General features: G+C 21.7%; 1 protein-coding gene across 2 annotated transcripts in view; it reads left to right on the top strand.

The window, feature by feature from the left end:
- The window catches only part of msi (musashi), a 365,786-nt gene that overhangs the window by 147,270 nt on the left and 206,112 nt on the right, over positions 1-12,404 (top strand). The window lies entirely within an intron of this gene.

Genomic DNA, 12,404 nt, shown 5'->3' with positions numbered 1-12,404 from the left:
AGCTGTTTAAAAAACCATCATTATCTACTTCACTACATTAATAACACCATGGCCTACATAATGTGTTTAAACCTCCTACTCTGCTGCCTCATGTTGCTGCCCCAAATTTATAATAAAATCTACTCTATGCAACTACCACTACATAGTTCTTGTTATAGTCATCCAGTCAGTGTAGTTTGTGTATTTTTAATAAGTATTTTAAAAACCCATTAAACAAATTGTTTGTTGTCAAATCTAATGTTAACAAAAATCTATGGCGGCAGAAAAAAGAATAGAAGAACTAGACAAAATCCCATTTAAAGGCTTTCTACTTACACTCAAAATCATACACACACAGACTGATGTTTCGAGGAAGGAACACGAACAAAAGTACAAAAAATGGAAAAAAAATAATTTAGAAAATAATATATAAAATAATGACAGGAAATTTTAGAATGTTTTACAAATTCTAAGAGACATGAAGTAGAAAAAAAAACAAACGCGCTTGTCTATTGCAGCATGAATCGTAAAGTATTTAAAATATATTTAATGTTACTACTTAGTTAGTTTGGAGCAGAGACAACCAAAAAAAAATATTTTAAAAGATAACCCAACAGTTCTGGGGTTTATAGTACATCCAGCTATATAAATGCTGTTTTAAGTTCGTTAGAAACTTTTTAACATTAATTAATTTTGTAAAAAAATTTTTTTTTTCAAAATTTTTGGAAAAAATCATGCATAAAATTGTAAAATTGTTCTATAAATATTCAACAAATCTTTTGATAATATTCCTTAATTTGTTCTTAATATATATGTAGAACATTCTATTGCTCTATTTAACTTGCTTCCTAGTGAAAATTTTCATTTTGTAAAATAAGTCCAAATTAATATTAATCATACGCACCCATACAAAATTTTACAAATTTCACATTTTCTTTAAAACTAATGAAGATTGTAAAATCTTTAATAATGATTAAGCATAGCTAAAGACTTTTAAATTAATTACAATTTAAAATAAGATTTAAAATTAACTTTTAACAGAGCTGGGAGTCAAAATTTAATTGGAGTGTTACTGATTAAAATGGGTTTCTATTTTGAGCTTTTTGTTGGCACAAGTGTTTATGCAAAAAGCCGACTAATATTCGAGCAGCAGGGCTGTGTTCAACTTTATTCGAATAATAAACCCGGTTTTGAAATTATTCGTTAAAAAAATTTGCACAAATTCTTATATAACTAAGATTTATTCTAAATTTTATTTATAATTATTCGAATAATAAAATCGGGTTTTAAATTATTCGAATAAAAACCGGTTTAGTTATATACAAATTGATACATTGTAAAATAATTAGAAAATTGTATAATAAAAATTTATTTATTCGAATAATTTAACCGGGTTTAAATTTAATCGAATAATAAAAACCGGGTTTTTACAAAAAAAAATTAAATTTTTTAGCATTTTGTTGTATTTTAAATTTTCTTTCTAGTTACTTTAAATTTTATTGAAAACATGTACTTTATTATTCGAATAATTAAACCCGGGTTTCAAATTATTCGAATAAAAAATGGGAATATTTGTCAAATAAGTATATTAAAATTTGCCCAGTTGTTATATAACTTAAATTTATTCTAAATTTCGTTAATTAATAAACTGAGTTATTCGAATAATAAAACCGGGTTTTAAATTATTCGATTAAAAACCAGTTTAGTTGTATACAAATTGATACGTTGTAAAATAATTAGAAAATTGTATAATAAAAATTAATTCATTCGAATAATTTAGCCGGGTTTAAGATTAATCGAATAATAAAAACCGGTTTTTTACAAAAAAAAAATTAAAATTTTTAGCATTTTGTTGTATTTTAAATTTTCTTTCTAGTTATTTTAAATTTTGTTGAAAACATGTACTTTATTATTCGAATAATAAAACCCGGGTTTCAAATTATTCGAATAAAAAATCGGAATATTTGTCAAATAAGTATATTAAAATTCGCCCAGTTGTAATATAACTTAAATTTATTCTAAATTTCGTTAATTAATAAACTGAGTTATTCGAATAATAAAATCGGGTTTTAAATTATTCGAATAAAAACCGGTTTAGTTATATAAAATTGATACATTGTAAAATAATTAGAAAATTGTATAATAAAATTTTATTTATTCGAATAATTTAGCCGGGTTTAAGATTAATCGAATAACAAAAACAGGTTTTTTACAAAAAAAAAATAAAATTTTAGCAGTTTGATATAATGTTTCGAGTTTTTTTTAAACCGGTTTTCATTAAATTGGTTTTAATTAAATCGGTTTATAAATTAAAGTAAAGATTATAAAAAAAAAATTAATTTAATAATAATTTATTTATTCGAATAATTTATTCGATTACTTAAAACCGATACTAATTTCTTAAGTTTAAAAAAAAGTTTGCTTAACTCTTATAAAACTTTCATATATTCCAAATTTCGTAAATATTTAAATTGAGTTATTCGAATAATAAATTCGTGTTTAAAATTATTCGAATAAAAACCGTTCAAAAAACCGGCTTAGTTATATAAAAGTTGATATATAATAAAATAATTTGAAATTTTGAAAATTAAAATTTAATTATTCGAATAATTTAACCGGGTTTAAGATTAATCGAATAATAAAAACAGGATTTTGTTTTTATAAATTACAAAATTTTAGCATTTTAATATAATCTTTAGAGTTTTTATTAAATTTTGTTGAAAAAATGTACAAATTATTCGAAAAATAAAAACCCGGGTTTCAAATTATTCGAATAAAAATTCGGAATATTTTTTAAATGTATGGAAAAATTTGCCCAGTTGTTATATAACTTTGATGTATTCCAAATTTCGTTAATAATTAATTTGAGTTAATCGAATAATAAAATCGGGTTTAAATTATTCGAATAAAAACCGTTTAAAAAAACCGGTTTAATTATACACAAATGGCTACATTGTAAAATTATTACGAAAATGTATTTAAAAATTTATTTATTCGAATAATTTACCCGGGTTTAAGATTAATCGAATAACAAAAACTGATTTTTGTTTTCATAAATTACAAAATTTTAGCATTTAATCGGGTTTAAGATTAAATGAATAATAAAAACCGGTTTTTGTTTTCATAAATTACAAAATTTTAGCATTTTGATATAATCTTTCGAGTTTTTATTAAATTTTGTCAAAAACATGTACTTTATTATTCGAATAATAAAACCCGGGTTTCAAATTATTCGAATAAAAATTCGGAATATTTGCCCAATTCTTCTATAACTTTGATATATTCCAAATTTCGTTAATAATTAAACTGAGTTAATCGAATAATAAAATCGGGTTTTAAATTATTCGAATAAAAACAGTTTAAAAATCGAGTTTAGTTGATACATTGTAAAATAATTAGAAAATTGTATAATAACAATTTATTCATTCGAATAATTTAACCGGGTTTAAGATTAATCTAATAATAAAAACCTGTTTTTGTTGTCATAAATTATAAAATCATAGCATTTTTATATACTTTGTACTTCATTATTCGAATAATAAAATCCGGTTTTCAAATTATTCGAATAAAAATTCGGAATATTTGTGAAATTAGTATATTAAAATTTGCCAAATGCTTCTATAACTTTGATATATTCCAAATTTCATTAATAATTAAACTGAGTTAATCGAATAATAAAATCGGGTTTTAAATTATTCGAATAAAAACCGTTTAAAAAAACCGGTTTAGTTATACACAAGTGGCTACATTGTAAAATTATTAGAAAAATGTATAAAAAAATTTATTTATTCGAATAATTTACCCGGATTTTTGTTTTCATAAATTACAAAATTTTAGCATTTTGACATTCGAGTTTTCATTTAGTATCCGTTTGTATGTTAATTATTTGTTTCTCTGGTAAAATAAATTATAGCAAGCAGTAATTATTTTAAGTAAATAATATTTGTAGCATTTACAAATATGTATATAAAAAAAGGAAGTACAGAAAAAAAGACAACATTAATAACAACTACATTAACAACAATAAAGCTGAAAATGAATAATAGTTTTTTTAACAAAAAAAAGAAGGGAAGTATAATATTAAACAAAGACTAAAGGAAATATAATATTTTGCAAAAGGATGTTACAAAACAAAGCAAATTCTTTTGCTCTCTTTTCATAAAAACGACTATCTTTGTAATTTATATATAAAAACCGCCTAAAAGTATGCTTTGTTAAATGAGTTTAAACAAAGGCCTAAAAGTAGGCAACCAAATACATACAAATTAAGTTAAACATTTTAATTTCTTTTGTTTTAAAAGCAAAAAAAGATGTATTATTAAATATATTTATTTTATATATATAAAATTTCTTAATGTTTTACCAATATTTATTTATATATTATAAACATTTTCTGTTATATAGTATATGATTTTGACACACTTCTGTTTGTTTCCCTTATTAAGTCTTAGCTTTTATTGTTTTTTTTTTCTTTTGCTGGGCCATTTTCATCTTGAAAATCCATTTAAAATGAAGCTGAATTGTTACGTTTTTTTTACATTATTTCCTTTTGTTGTTATTTCTTTTATATTATTGTTGAAATATATATTTTTCCATTATTTTTCTTATATTATATAGTATTATAATATTTTTTAATGGTTATAAATGAGTATAATGGATTTTTTCCATCAACGCCATCATTTGCAGTTTGTTTTCTATAAGAGAGAGATGTACAATGGTTTTTACAAACGGAAATCCATTGCATACTTTTAGGTAAAATCATTTCACATATATGTGAACAGTATCATATATATTCCAGCAGTTCTGGGTGACTGACCAACCATAGATTACAAAGATATTGGCTAATAGCTATTCCAAAGTAGTCAAGTTTGAAAGTATTTTTTAGGTTTCATTGCAAATTCTGATCATAAGTTTTTAAAATTATATTGTAAATGTTAAACAAATGTACTGATGGTAATCCTTAATTTGTTCTTAACATATTTATAGAACATTCCATTGCTCTATTTTACTTTTATTCAGGTGAAAATTAAGTTTTTATAAAATTAGTCCCAATTATTATTAATCATACGCACCCATGAAAAATTTTACAAATTTTCAATTTTCTTTAAAATTGTTAGAAATTTTAAAAATTTCAATACAGTATAAGTATAGATAAAGTCTTCTAAGTGATTTACAAATGAAAATAAGATTGGAATTCGATAACTTACAGAGCTGGGTTGCAAGAAAAAAATTACAAAATAATTTCTTTATTGGATTTGTTGTTTTAAACAAAAGAATTATTATTATATTTACTAAAAGCTTATTATATTGTCTTTTAGCAGATAATTTTTTTTTTTTTTTAAATTTTATAGAAAAAACTTCAATTATTTTTTTATTTTTTTTTTTTAAAGAAGTAATATTTTTAGTAAAAAGTTTCTTAAATGCATATTATATGGTTGTTTTTACAAGAAAATCTAAGAATTTTTAATTTTTCTTTCAAATTAAAATTTTTCTTTGAAATAATTTTCGTAAAAATCTTCATATTTAATGAATTTGTTGAACAGATGTATCTGAATGTTATAAATCCAAAAGCAGCATGATAATAGCCCCACCAATATAGACTTTGTAGTGAGTAAAATTGATTTTTAAAATATTTTTTTAGATTTTATTAGAAATTTTGGAAAAAATCGTTTATAACTTTTTAAAATTGTTTTGAAAATATTAAACAAATCTTATCTGGATATTCCTTAATTTGTTCTTCACATATTTGTAAAACATTTCATTGCTCTATTGAACTTGGTTCCGAGAGTAAATTGTGTTTTTCTAAAACTAGTCTAAATTAATATTAATCATACGCAACCATGACCCATTTTACAAATTTAAAATTTTCTTTTAAACTAATGGAGATATTGAAATGTTTAATAAAGTTCGAGTATAACTAAAGTCCTTCAAGTGATTTACAATTTAAAACAAAATTGGAATAAAATTATTAACAGAGCTGGGAGTGTTAAAATCATTTTTTTTTTGTAAAATATCGCCATTATTCAGTTTTAAAGAAAAGTTTCTTTAATTTAAATCAAACTTGCTTTGAATCTTCTTTTATATTATTTTTATTTTGAAATCATTTAAACAATTAATTTCTGATTAATCCCTGGTTTAATATGTCGGTATCTCTGTATCAATATTTAATTAACAAAACTCAACATTCTGTTTAGAATTTAAATCCTTCAAATCTGTTTAAAACTTAATTCACTTAGAAACAGAAAAAATAAACGAAAACAAAAGTATAGTAAATCCCCAATGCTGAAGTCCAAATTAACCCCACACTTTAATATTTGCCAAAAAGAAAGCAACACAAAAAGCAACAATTTCAAAAAAATATAAAACATCTGTGAATGGTTTTAAGTTGTTGGTTGCTGTTGCTAACAAAATGAAAAAAAATATGCGAAAATATGTACAATTTTGGACCAACTGTAGATAGCTACAGTAAGACTAAATAAGCTTAAGCTTAAATAAATATACTCTCTGAGAGATACACACAACAATACGGAATTACACACTGTGTCTCACTTATGCTGTTATATACATACAGATTTAAACAAAATATCCTTTTTGGGTATGTGTTGTCATTTTCATTTAAATTGGGTGAGAGAAATTCTCTTTTAAGTTTCTACACTTTTAACAAACCAATCACATTTCTAGCAAAGACAAGAGGATCCTGGGAATTCAGAAGAAACTTGCTAAAAATGAATTCATTTTAAAAATATATATTTTTTTTCAATATTGTTCCAAAATTTTTAAAAATTATTTGGAGAATGTTAAACAAATCCATTTATGTTAATGCTTACTTTGTTTTTAACATATTTGTAGAACATTCCATTGCTCTATTTATCTTCCTTCCTGGAGAAAATTATCTTTTTATGCAATTTGCTTAAATTAATATCAATCATACGCCCTAATGAAAATTTTTACAAATTTACAATTTTCTTTAAAACAAATGGATAATTTTAACTTTTTATTAAAGTTATCGAATGAGGGTAGCATTTTAAGTGATTTAAAATTATAAATTAGATGGGAAAACTTGTTAAAATTAATTGAATGTGAAAATTTTTTATGAAAATTTTGAAAAAAATTTTTCATAACTTTTAAAGATTTGTTTGTAATTGCTAAACAAATCTACTATTAATAATAACTAATATGTTCTTAACATATTTGTAGAACATTCCATTGCCCTATCTAACTTGCATCCCATTGAAAATAGCATTTTTTTAAAATTAGTGCAAATTAATATCAATCATACGCCATCATGAAATTTTAAATTTTCTTTAAAACAAATGGATAGTTTTAAGTTTTTAATAAAGTTCTCGCATGAATTAGGCTATTTAAGTAATTTAAAATGTAAAATAAGACTGGAAAACTTGTTAAAATTAATAGATTTTGAAATATTATTTTAGTTTTATAACAAATTTTTAAAAAAATCGTTCATAACTTTTTAAAATTGTTTTGTACTTGCTAAAGAAATATACTATTATTAAGTCTTAATTTGTTTTTAACATATTTGTAGAACATTCGATTGCTCTTTTTAACTTGATTCCTGAAGAAAACTGCATTTTTATGAAAATTAGTCGATCATGAAAAATTTTACAAATATCGAATTTTCTTTAAAACATATGGATAGATACAGTTCTAGAATGTGTTAGGTCTTTTAAGTGATTTCTAATTTAAAATAAGATTGGAAAACTTGTTAAAATTAATTGATTTTGAAAAAATATTTAGGTTTTATACAAAATTTTAATAAAATATTTCATAACTGGTAAAAATTGTTTTGTAATTGCTAAGCAAATATACTATTATTAAGCTTTAATTTGTTTTTAACATATTTGTAGAACATTCCATTGCTCTATCTAGCTTGCATCCCATTGAAAATTGCGTTTTTATAAAATTAGTGCAAATTAATATTAATCATACGCACTCATGAACAATTTTACAAATTTTCAATTTTCTTCAAAACTGTTGCTGATTTTGAAATATTTAATGAAGTTCAATCATAGCTAAAGGCTGTTGAATAATTTACCATTTGAAATAAATTTACAACTTGAATTGTCACAGAGCTGGGAGTAAATGTAAAAAAAATAAAATTTCATATAGGTCTTTACAACCTTCAGTATGACAATGTAACTAAGTAATTAAAATCTAGTTGTTATTCTAAAAGTAATTTTACAGGTTAATGATTTCAAAAATAAAGTATTGAAATTTCTCTCGAAATTTATTTTTAACTCACCCAAAATTCAGACTATATTTACTATATGTTTGTATGTATATTGTACTGTTTGCCTTACTTTTTTTCTTTACAGTTCAGTTTATTTTTGCTGTTGTTAGCAGTGGCCCATTGTTGCTTGGCGCCCACTTGGGAAACATTTGTCAAGTATACAGTAAATACCATTTTGACTTATGAGTCGCGCGTAACACCCCGGGTGGGTAGTGTGGTGTGGTGTTAATATTTATACATTTAAACACTTTCACATACATACATATGTATATGTGTGTGTTTCTTTGCTTTTATTGTGGTTTTATCTTTATTTGTTGTTGGCTTTCTTTCTTCTTTTTTCCACCTCAAGTACCCTACTTCCGTGTTAAGATTGTTGTAAATATTTATTTACCAGAAAAAGAAACTCTTTTCTTTTTTTTTGTTGAAAAAACAAAGAGTGTAGGATTTTCATTTTAATTTACTTTTTTAATTTACTACATTAAAATGGCTATAATGACCAAAAGAAACATATGGCTTAGGAACAGGTAAACTATGTAATTATATTTTATGCATATGCCATAAATTTTGTTATAAATATACAGTCATTAAGAAAAGTTAAGCGACATATAATAAATTAATACAATTTTATAATCTTAAAGGATAGAAAAGGATTGCGGGTCACAAAACTTAAGTTTTTGATATATAAACTGTTACAAAACCGTTTAGTAAGCGGGTTTTTTATTTTTTAGTTTTATTTGGTCTCAGAATAAAAACTTGTTTAGAATTAATCGAATAATTTAAACCCGAATAATATAATAACATTTATAAACTTTTTGGAAAACATTACTGATTTCATTACTATTTTATTCGTAAAATTATGAACCCCGGTTTTTTATTAATCGAATAATTTTAATTTTATTCGAATAAAAATTAAAATATGTTAAATTGTTAGAAAATCTCACAGATTACTAAAAAATTCTTTAATTTTATTATTTATTATTTATAAAAACCGTTTTTAATTAATCGATTAATTTTAACCCGGTTTTTTAATCGAAAACATAAAAATCCACTTTTTATTATACGAGTAATTAAAATCAGGTTTTTTATTAATCGAATAATTTTAATTTTATTCGAATAAAGAATAAAATTTTAAATTGTTAGAAAACACAACATATTATCAGCAAATTCTTTATTTTTATTTATATTGGTATATAAAAACCGATTTTTTAATTTTTAATCGAATAATGACATTTTATTACATAGAAATTTCTTTTTATTAAAAGCAAGTTTTTTATAATATCGAATAATTTTAATTTAAATCGAATAAACAATAAAATTTGTTAGAAAACACTACATATTATAAACAACTTCTTTAATTTTATTAATCTTTGAATATAAAAACCGAGTTTAATTAATCGATTAATTTTAAGCCGGCTTTTTAATCTAATAATGAAATTTAATTTCATAAAAATTTGTTTTATTCGAGTAATTATAACCCGGGTTTTATTCGAATGAAATTTGAATTTTATTCGAATAAAAAATAAAATTTGTTAAATTGTTAGAAAACAATACATATTAAATAATATTCTTTAATTTTATTATTTTTGTATATAAAAAACCGGTTTTAATTATTCGAATAATTTTAACCCGCATTTTTAATCGAATAATGAAATTCAATTTTATACAAATTTCTTCTAATTCTTATTAACGAAACATAAAAAGAGAATTTTTGTTATTCGAATAATTGAAACCCGGGTTTTTTATTAATCGATTAATATTAATATTATTCGAATAAAAAATAAAATTTGTTAAATTGTTAGAAAACATTACATATTATAAATAAATTCTTTAATTTCATTATTTTGGTATATAAAAACCGGTTTTAATTTATCGAATAATTTTAAACCGGATTTTTAATCGAATAATGAAATTATATTTCATAGAAATCTCTTCTAATTATTATTAACAAACCATAAAAAGCGATTTTTTTTTATTCGAATAATTAAAACTCGGATTTTATATTAATCGAATAATTTTATATTTATTCGAATAAAAAACAAAATTTGTTAAATTGTAAGAAAACTTTGCATATTATAAACAAATTCTTTAATTTTATTATTTTTGGTATGTAAAAACCGGTTTTAATTAATCGAATAATTTTAACCCAGATTTTTAATCGAATAATCAAATTTATTTTCACAGAAATTTCTTCTAATTTTATTAACGATACATTAAAAGCGAATTTTTGTTATTTGAATAATTGAAACCCGGGTTTTTTTATTAATCGAATAATATTAATTTTATTCGAATAAAAAATTAAATATGTTAAATTATTAGAAAACATTACATATTATAAAAAAATTCTTTAATTTCATTATTTTTGGTATATAAAAACCGGTTTTAATTAATCGAATAATTTTAAACCGGATTTTTAATCGAATAACGAAATTTAATTTCATACAAATTTCTTCTAATTTTTAATAACGAAACATAAAAAGCGAATTTTTGTTATTCGAATAATTGAGACCCGGGTTTTTTATTTATCGAATAATTTTAATTTTATTCGAATAAAAAAATAAAATTTGTTAAATTGTTAGAAAACTTTACATATTATAAAAAAATTCTTTAATTTTATTAATCTCGCAATATAAAAACCGGTTTCAATTAATCGAATAATTAAAACCCGGATTTTTATTAATCGAATAATTTTAATTTTATTAAAAGGTAGAATAAAATTTGTTAAATTGTTAGAAAACATTACATATTATAAACAAATTCTTTAATTTTATATTTTTTGTATATAAAAACCGGTTTTAATTATTCGAATAATTTTAACCCGGTTTTTTAATCGAATAATCAAATTTATTTTCACAGAAATTTCTTCTAATTTTATTAACGAAACATTAAAAGCGAATTTTTGTTTTTTGAATAATTGAAACCCGGGTTTTTTTATTAATCGAATAATATTAATTTTATTCGAATAAAAAATTAAATATGTTAAATTATTAGAAAACATTACATATTATAAAAAAATTCTTTAATTTCATTATTTTTGGTATATAAAAACCGGTTTTAATTAATCGAATAATTTTAAACCGGATTTTTAATCGAATAACGAAATTTAATTTCATACAAATTTCTTCTAATTTTTAATAACGAAACATAAAAAGCGAATTTTTGTTATTCGAATAATTGAAACCCGGGTTTTTTATTTATCGAATAATTTTAATTTTATTCGAATAAAAAAATAAAATTTGTTAAATTGTTAGAAAACTTTATATGTTATATAAAATTCTTTAATATAAAAACCGGTTTCAATTAATCGAATAATTAAAACCCGGTTTTTTACTTGTCGAATAATTTTATTCGAATAAAGAATAAAAGTTGTTAAATTGTTATGAAAACATTACATATTACAAACAAATTCTGTAGTTTTATTTATTTCGAAGTATAAAAACCGGTATTAATTAATCAAATAATTTTAGCCCAGATTTGTAATCGAATAATGAAATTTGATTTCTATACAAATTCTTACTTTTCATATAATTTTCTTCTAATTATTATTAACGAAACATAAAAAACGAATTTTCATTATTCGAATAATTAAAAACCGGGTTTTTTTATTAATCGAAATATATTAATTTAATTCGAATAAAAAAAATAAAATTTGTTAAATTGTTAGAAAACATTACATATTATAAAAAAATTCTTTAATTTTATTATTTTTGGTATGTAAAAACCGGTTTTAATTAATCGAATAATTTTAGCTCGAATTGTTAATCGAGTAATGAAATTTAATTTCATAGAAATCTCTTCTAATTATTATTAACGAAACATAAAAAGCGAATTTTTGTTATTCGAATAATTACAAACCGGGTTTTTTATTATTCGAATAATATTAATTTTATTCGAATAAAAAATAAAATTTGTTAAATTGTTACAAAACTTTACATATTATAAAAAAATTCTTTAATTTTATTAATCTCGCAATATAAAAACCGGTTTCAATTAATCGAATAATTAAAACCAGGTTTTTTACTTATCGAATAATTTTAATTTTATTCGAAATAAGAAAAAAAGTTGTTAAATTGTTAGAAAGCATTACATATTACAAACAAATTCTGTAATTTTATTTATTTCTAAGTATAAAAACCGGTATTAATTAATCAAACAATTTTAACCCGGATTTGTAATCGAA

The sequence above is a fragment of the Calliphora vicina genome, chromosome 1 (assembly GCF_958450345.1).
Source record: "Calliphora vicina chromosome 1, idCalVici1.1, whole genome shotgun sequence".
In the NCBI taxonomy this organism is placed as follows: Eukaryota; Metazoa; Arthropoda; class Insecta; order Diptera; family Calliphoridae; genus Calliphora; species Calliphora vicina.
Note: the sequence above shows the minus strand (reverse complement) of the source record. Positions and strands in the feature narration are given on the sequence as shown.